The sequence below is a fragment of the Rhea americana genome, unplaced genomic scaffold (assembly GCF_003343005.1).
Source record: "Rhea americana isolate MKP2758 unplaced genomic scaffold, rheAme1 scaffold_8, whole genome shotgun sequence".
Lineage (NCBI taxonomy): Eukaryota > Metazoa > Chordata > Aves > Rheiformes > Rheidae > Rhea > Rhea americana.
Genome location: NW_028186978.1, coordinates 686,375 through 694,296, shown reverse-complemented (window position 1 = coordinate 694,296; position 7,922 = coordinate 686,375).

Here is a 7,922-nt window from a genome sequence, read left to right as displayed (position 1 = left end):
CCTTTTTTCATCCCATTATTCTGTGCTGCAGCAATGTTCAGCTTGACTCTAGTATGCTGTGAACCAAAGCATCCTAGAAACTGGCTCTAAGAAGTCATATACTATTCAGTTTATGTTGTCTTTCCTTTCTTCAGTGAAGGACTGTTCATTTCAGTATGAGCACTTTGTCAAGGTGAATGTTCTAGCACTTCATGTGTGTATCCGTTTATTTAATATGCGTGAGAAACTCTTCCTGATACTTAATCTGAACTTCATCATTTTATCCTGTAGAACACCTGCAACCTCTTGAACAACGTTATTGCTTTCATTCCTCTACAGGCTTACAGCAAAAATTAAAGTTTAATACCAAAAAAACCCCCAAAACAAACAAACAAACAAAAACAAAAAAAGTCCCCCACAACTATCTCTAAGGATTTGAAATCTTTTTTAGCCACAGACTTAGAGGATTTTCTTGCTTAAGCTGTAAGAGGAAGCTCCCTTAAGGAAATCTTCAGCGATGGAAACATTGAAAGGAATTTTGGAAAACTAGATTTTAAGGAAAACAATTCTTTAGGATTCCAGTTCAGGAAGTTGCTTGAGGATAAATTAAATTAAGTTCTTTAGCTGGAGTTTTGGTGTGTTGCCTGCACACATGATCAGTGAAATGGCACCATCTGTATGTTTTACTTTTGCTGAAGCCTTATTAAAAAGGCAAAGAGATCTTACTACTTTCCCCTGGCCATGTTCCCAGCTGGCCTCATGGAAACTAGCACCTCTCTAAGGAAGCTGGCCCAATTTTAGAATTAACAAGCTAGATAATATACTTTAAAAGATTGTCACTGGCATACGAAAGGCATACAACTATTTCTGTGTAACTTCTAGTTCTTATTAGGTACATAGGAAAAATTATATTGCTTTTGTGATGTCTATGCAAAGTTGTAAATGGAAGAGCCTAGAGTTCTGCCAGTTGAAAGAGAGTATGCATAGATGCAACTCATGCATCTGAATTAATACCAAACATTATTATGGAAATCTTAAACTCATTAAAAAGCATCATTTCCTGGAAAGACTGCAGTGCTTCCAATCTGCAAATAAATCCGACCTGAGCGCTAGTTGCAGAAGCTGCGGCTAACAGTGCTTTCTGTGGCTTTAAAGAATACGTATTCTATGTCATTTAGCAAAAAGTTAGGTGAGCAAGATTGTTCAAGATCGTTCAATCAATGGTACTTACTGTATTAGTGCAACAGAACAAACCCAAACTACTGGTCTTTCTTATGAGTATTGGACAGTGTTGATGGCAGTGGGGCTACATAAATAGTAGAAACAATATCTCCCTTGTAGGGAAAGACTTTGTTGTTTTCATTATTATTAGCTGAGTTAATTGTGAAATGGGAGCAGGGATTTTCAGATGCCTGCTGTAAATGTCAGTTTCTCCTTATGATTTTAAAAAGCTTGGAAGAACTGTGAAATGGTAGCTCTTAAGAATTAAAACATTCCTAAAAGTCCCTCCTATAAATATCGTGATATGAGCTGCAGCTAACATGAACTGCTGGTTTTCTGCAAATTTCGTGACCTTGACTTCAAAAGTCCCCAAATCCATGAGGCAGTGATTTTAATCTTTATTTAGGATTCATTGCTAGCTAATCCAGTTTAAACCGCCTCTGCCACCTTTATTTTCCTCCCCTTTATTGTCTTCCTCCTCCTTTTCCTTCAGTCAGCTCATCAGTTTGCCTTAAAGTCCCAGAGCGGATGAGTCAGTGATTTCAATCTGTATCTACTTGCATATAATTTCCTTTTAAGGATCACAATATCATGCTTTAGCTCAGTAGGTAGTCATGCATTTCTGAGAAATTTTAATATCTAAAACTTACTTATATTTGATATTGACTGCTGCACTCTTCTCTGCATATCAGAAAAGCATAGTCTTTGTGGTCTTCAGGGGTTTATTTGTTTGTTTGCTTTAAAGAACAGCTCTCGGCCCCACAGGTGTTAACCAATCCCATAAATATTCAGCCTTGTTTAATCTTGTCTTGATCCCCCACTTTTCTTTCCTCTCCCTTTCCTTTCCACTTGTCAATTGTTCATGCCTGTTCAGTCATCTTAACCTTCTGCCTCCCACCGGTTCTGTCCACATCCACGCTTCCAGTGAACTCCTAGCACCAGACATGGTGGCAGCGAACTGCTGCTCTTGCTTTTTCATGACTTGACTGTTTGATGGGGAGCTAATACCATATCTCTTCCTTGCTGCACAATGAAGAAACTGCAGGAATATGAACTAAGAGAGGATTGAAAAAGCCAAAATACCTGGTGAAGAGGTTTTTTTGTACTGTCACCACAGCAACAGCTGAGTGCGTGGGGCACGTGATAAGGCAGCACAAAGATCTTTCTGAAGTACCATAAATGCTAGGATTGCTCCAAGCTCTGGAGCTGCAGCTATGCATTGAGGTCAGGGATCCTTCTATGGGGAGAATATTTCCCCCTCTTAAATTCTCTCTTTGTCTAGAAAGCCAGGAGAAAGCTTGAAGAGTAATACATTGTAGTACTGTTCTGTGTTCATTTGTTTTTATATGCCACAGAATTGAAAATGCTTCTGTCTCTTTAAAATGGTGTGTTATTTTGTGCTGTGACTGCCACTGAATGTGAAGTTATTTGAGTGAATAGAATAACTTCTTGTGTGCTGAGGTGTGAGGTGACCTCATTATTCTCAAATCTGTTTCTTTTTGTAGCACTTTTTATTCAGTTCTACTCTTTCAGCTGCTCTGGTGTTTATATTTCTGCTCTGACTGTGTAACAGAATTTTTTTAAATGTCAAAGTCATGGCAACATAAGTTGGTTAATTGAGGCAACTTGGCAGAAATTTATCTGCTCATAGATAAGACAATAACAGAGTAAAATTACAGAGGGTTTGTGGCTTAATGAGATCAGAAGGGACAGGTGCCAGGTTTTATTTTGGTAAAATGTCCTGTTGAAATAGCCTAGTTGTGATTCACCAGGTTGTTGATTAACATGAGACATGCTTCTTTCCAACTGGGAGTTCTGGTAAAGGCCTTCAAACCATCATTTTGTCTTTGTTTGCACTAAGTCAATGCTTCAGAGAGGTGTTGTTGAAAACTCTGGTAGATTAAGTTCTGTGTTTACCGTCAGAACAGCTCACCATGGGGAGTTAGGTGCTTTACAGACAGTACTCGCTGCTGGAGCGAGGTGTGTGTCCCCAGGGAGAGTCTGGTCCTTTCAATCCTTTGCACTTACGCTGGTGCTAAGGACGTTGCTGTTGGTACCAGTTCTCTGGGGCACCTGTCTACTAGCAAGGAAGTTGAAAAATTGGTTTCTCAAAGTTCACTCAGTGGGCACCAGGCAGCCATGCTGGTCATTACCAAACGGAGTTTGCTTGAGCAAGCGGATTAGAGGTGGATGACTGTAAATTCCCTAGCAAATCCCACACTTTATCAGATTTCTTATCAAGAATAACTTGAGTGATTTTTGATGTGACACTCTGGAATTTAAAGGGCAAATGAGAGATGAGAGTCCAGCTGTGTTGCTTGAGAGCTCCTATCGTCGCCTCAGAGTAGTTACCATGGGACATGGTCTGTCTAAATAACAAATCCCATAGTTTGCATCATTAATGATCATCCTGAAAATTCCTGGCTTCTACCGGAGCGATTTTTGCGTAGTTCATTATATATCACTCTCTCTTATTTGGTTTCTCTTCCTAGCTTCAGTATTTTCCACTGATTTATGTAGGCTGGAGAATTTGACTGCATTGGTAATCTGGACTTTCTTACCTAGCAGGTAGATCTGCTGACCAAGCATGTTTCCTGAGTAAAAGTCTAGTGCCCATGCTGAATATAAGCTTGCACTAATAACCTGTAATGCCTCAGACTTAAGGTAATGTATAATAAAAGAAAAAAGAGGTACATGTTGTTATAATAAAGCAGGGAATAAAGGTTGATATCTACAAATATATATGAAAAGGTCTTAGCAATCCAACCGGCTTCATTACCAATCGTGTCCCAAATAAGTCAATATGAAATATGAAGCCAGTTAAGCTGGAGAGAGGGATAGCAAATTTCAGTTTGGTATCAATTAATGTATTTCTGACCATATATTTAAGAATTGCCCTTATTGCTACTCCTTCTAGCACTAGAAAAGCTATTCCAGGATTTTCCAGCTGACTCTACTTCAGCAAAATGATGGGCTTACATTTATTCTCATGACTACATTCTACTGAAAACCTATGAGGAAGTTCCAAAGATGCTCAGTTCATTCCTTGAGGTTTCCTGAACATTCAACAAGGGYAAGTGCAGAGTCCTGCACCTAGGGTAAAATGACCCGAGGCACCAGTACAGACTGGGGGCTGACCTTCTGGAGAGCAGCTCTGCAGAGAAGGATCTGGGAGTGCTGGTGGATGACAAGTTGACCATGAGCCAGCAATGTGCCCTTGTGGCCGGGAAGGCCAATGGTATCCTGGGGTGCATTAGGAAGAGTGTTGCCAGCAGGTCGAGGGAGGTGATCCTGYCCCTCTCCTCAGCCCTGGGGAGGCCTCATCTCGAGTCCTGTGTCCAGTTCTGGGCTYCCCAGGACAAGAGAGACATGGAGCTACTGGAGAGAGCCCAGCGTAGGGCTATGAAGATGGTCAGAGGGCTGGAGCATCTGCCCTGTGAGGAATGTCTGTGAGAGCTGGGCCTCTTCAGCCTGGGGAAGAGAAGACTGAGGGGAGGGGGGATCTTATAGATGTGTACAAGTACCTGAAGGGAGGGTGTGAAGGGGATGGGGCCAAACTCTTTTCAGTTGTCCCATGTGACAGGACAAGAGGCAGTGGGCAGAAATTGAACCACAGGAGGTTCTGCCTGACCATGAGGGGGAATTTCTTCACTGTGAGAGTGACAGAGCACTGGACCAGGTTGCCCASAGAGGTTGTGGAGTCTCCTTCTCTGGAGATCTTCAAGGCCCGCCTGGATGCAACCCTGTCTACCATGSTCTAGGTGACCCTGCTGAGCAGGGGGGTTGGACTAGATGATCTCCAGAGGACCCTTCCAACCTTACTGGTCTATGATCATACTTCATGCCTCCATGATTCTGGACGAAAGAAAATCTGCTTCCTAGCCTAGCCTGGGAAATCCTTGACTTACACTACATTTTTTTATTGACCTCAGACATACGGATTATGTATGGAGACAGAGGACAAGCTAGAGAAAAAGGGGCTTCACAGAGCCCCTAGAAAGAGGTTAAGCCCACTCATARGGGATAGGTTGGAGAAAATGTGCATGGAGCATGTTGCTTGTGGCTGGGATATGTGATAAGACGGTGAAATTCCACTGTATTTCAAGGAAGCTCAAGGAAATGCTTTATTAGCCCTGGATATTTCAGGTTACAAATAGGATATTTGTCTGTCTCCTTTTTGGATGTTGTGTGTATGACTTCCATTTTCAGCAATATAAATTAATTATTCTCTGTAGAAGAAAATGTAAGCCTTTAAAATGTCTAGTTCATAACATTCTTCAACTGTTAAAACCTACTTTCATGTAAATCAATGGAGAAAAAAAAACTTTCTTCTCTCTTGAAACTTTGACTGTACAGAGATTTACTCAGTTCACCTTTTAATCCTCCTTCATTTAATGCTTTGGTATGTATGAAAAACTGGTGCWTCCACTTCTGTCCTTGCTTAAATACCTAGTCAGAGAAAGATCGTGGCATTGGTGACAAGCAGTTGTGTGTGTGTGGAAGGGGGCAGGGAATGAGATAATAATGTTGATATTAGGGATAGGGGTTTCTAACGCTTTGTTGTAGAGGAAGTGTCCACCACCTGTCTTCATGTCTGCTGTCTGAGTGGTTTTGTTCCTCAACTGCTATTGCAAAAAGTTATTTGATAACCTTTGTGGGATGATTAACACTGTGCTAATTGTCCCAAGCTAGGAGATTGTTTCTGCTGGGCCTGGTTATTCATGCCTCTCCAGATAGGATGCCAGATCMTTGCAGTACAAAGGGCTAAATTTCAAGTTGTCTGGAAAAACAAAGGTGCAAAATTTGAATATAACTAGGTAGTGCTTCTAAGAGCTAGCTTATGACATGCRCACTTTTCATTGTTGTAATGTTCATCTATTGTTTTACAAGTTGAATCTCCATTATGAGATTTGGGATGATAAGATGTCAAAAGAGTTGAATAGCTGCAGAACACCTCCAGAGGAGTACCCACAGTTGTGATCCATGGAGAATTTGATCAAGTAGCCATGCAGTCCTTCTGATGAATCCTGAGCCTTGTAATAAGCTCTCAAGGTCTGAATTAATCCTGGCTTACTGTTTGTTAGGAGTTGGTGCTAGGTCTGTGTGTAGTGCTGTGGAAGGAGGGCTTGAGGCGGGGCTGRGTAAAGTGAATTTATTTGCTTTAGGGAATCTTGTTCTGTCAGTTCTGCAATGGAAGAAGCAGTTCTTCTAGGTGAGTCAAAATGCTGTGCATTTTGTCTAACCAGAGTAGGTTTTTCCTTTTTGCTTGCTTGCTTTTTTCTTTTCTTTTTTTCTTTTCTTTTCTTTCTTTTTTTTTTTAGCTCTTTTTAATTANTTTCTTTTTTTTTTTTTAGCTCTTTTTAATTAAAAATGGAATTAGGTGAAAGTCATTCTCTCAGCTTCTGAGAATAGTTCATTAATGAAATAAAGTGTGTCCCTAAAGATAAAAGTCCCTAAAGTCATTATTAAACAYAATCAAGATAAATCTGCTGAGAAATTTGGTGTGAGATACCTCAGAAGGGAGGGGAACAGGAGAATATTACTCCAGCTTTTTTTGTCATCATCTTGYCTTTTTATCCTCATCTCTTAATATTCACTTTCATTCCATTTATCTGCCTGTGTATTGGGGGGGTGATCATCAGATACCTGTGTCTGTATTTTCAGAACATAGCAAAATGAGGCCACTAAGCAGCTAGAGTTTCTTAATTGTTTCTCCAAATAAGCTAATAATACGTGTTTAATTGACCTTGCAGAGAGATTCAAGAAATCATATTTTACTGAATGCAATGCGTACAGTAGATTAACTAAAATTCTCCTCTGTTAAAGGCTTTAGTCTTACTTAGTTCAAAGTATCTATCCTCAGTTGGTATGCAAATGGTGTGAACCTCTGATTAAACCATARCTTGTTTTGGTTTCACATTAAGAAAATACAATCTTTCTGATAGATTCTGAGTTTTATGAGAAGCACATTTTGGTTCAAACACCTTCTGGGTATAAAAGCCACTTTAGCGTTGTTGTTACTGACTACAACACTGAAAACTTGTAAAACGGAAAATTTTAAACACAGTGCAGGACTTGAAAAGAGAATATTAAAAAAGAATATTCTGTACAGGATTTTAGTACACTAGAAGCTACTTTGGTCCTGGGAGATAGGAAATTTAGACCATTTACTTATATGCCAAACTGTGGATCTGGAAGCCTAGTTCTAGAATACTTTTTTTTTTTTTTTTCCTTAAATCATGTTTGCACAGACCTATTCATGGAAAACTGAGTTCTCTGCAACAGCAGCTGCTGAAGCCTTGGGGAGTATGATCCAGAGCACAGAAAAGTACTGTAGTGGTCTCTGGCTCAGGTTGGGATGGTTGAGAATTGCATACTGATATCTTTGTTAGGCTTTATATTCAAAACTTTCTTGCTTTCATAGAAGGAATTGCATCGTTGTTGCTTTTTTTATGTAGGTAATATAGACTGCTTAACTCTTACCTCAGTTTCATGGTACTATAGGCTGCTTTAGAAAATGCGAGTGTCTAGCACAATTTTTCTTGGAAAACGCAGGCCCTCAGATTTCAAGATTTCATTATTGACATTTAACTCCTCTTGTAAAGYTGAAAACATGGATGATAATGACTTTGTGTTTTTTAACTTTTTAAAAGCTGCAGGTGCTGATTCATAGCACCTATGAAGAGTTGTATTCCAGGTATACCTTATTGCCCTTGTGGAAA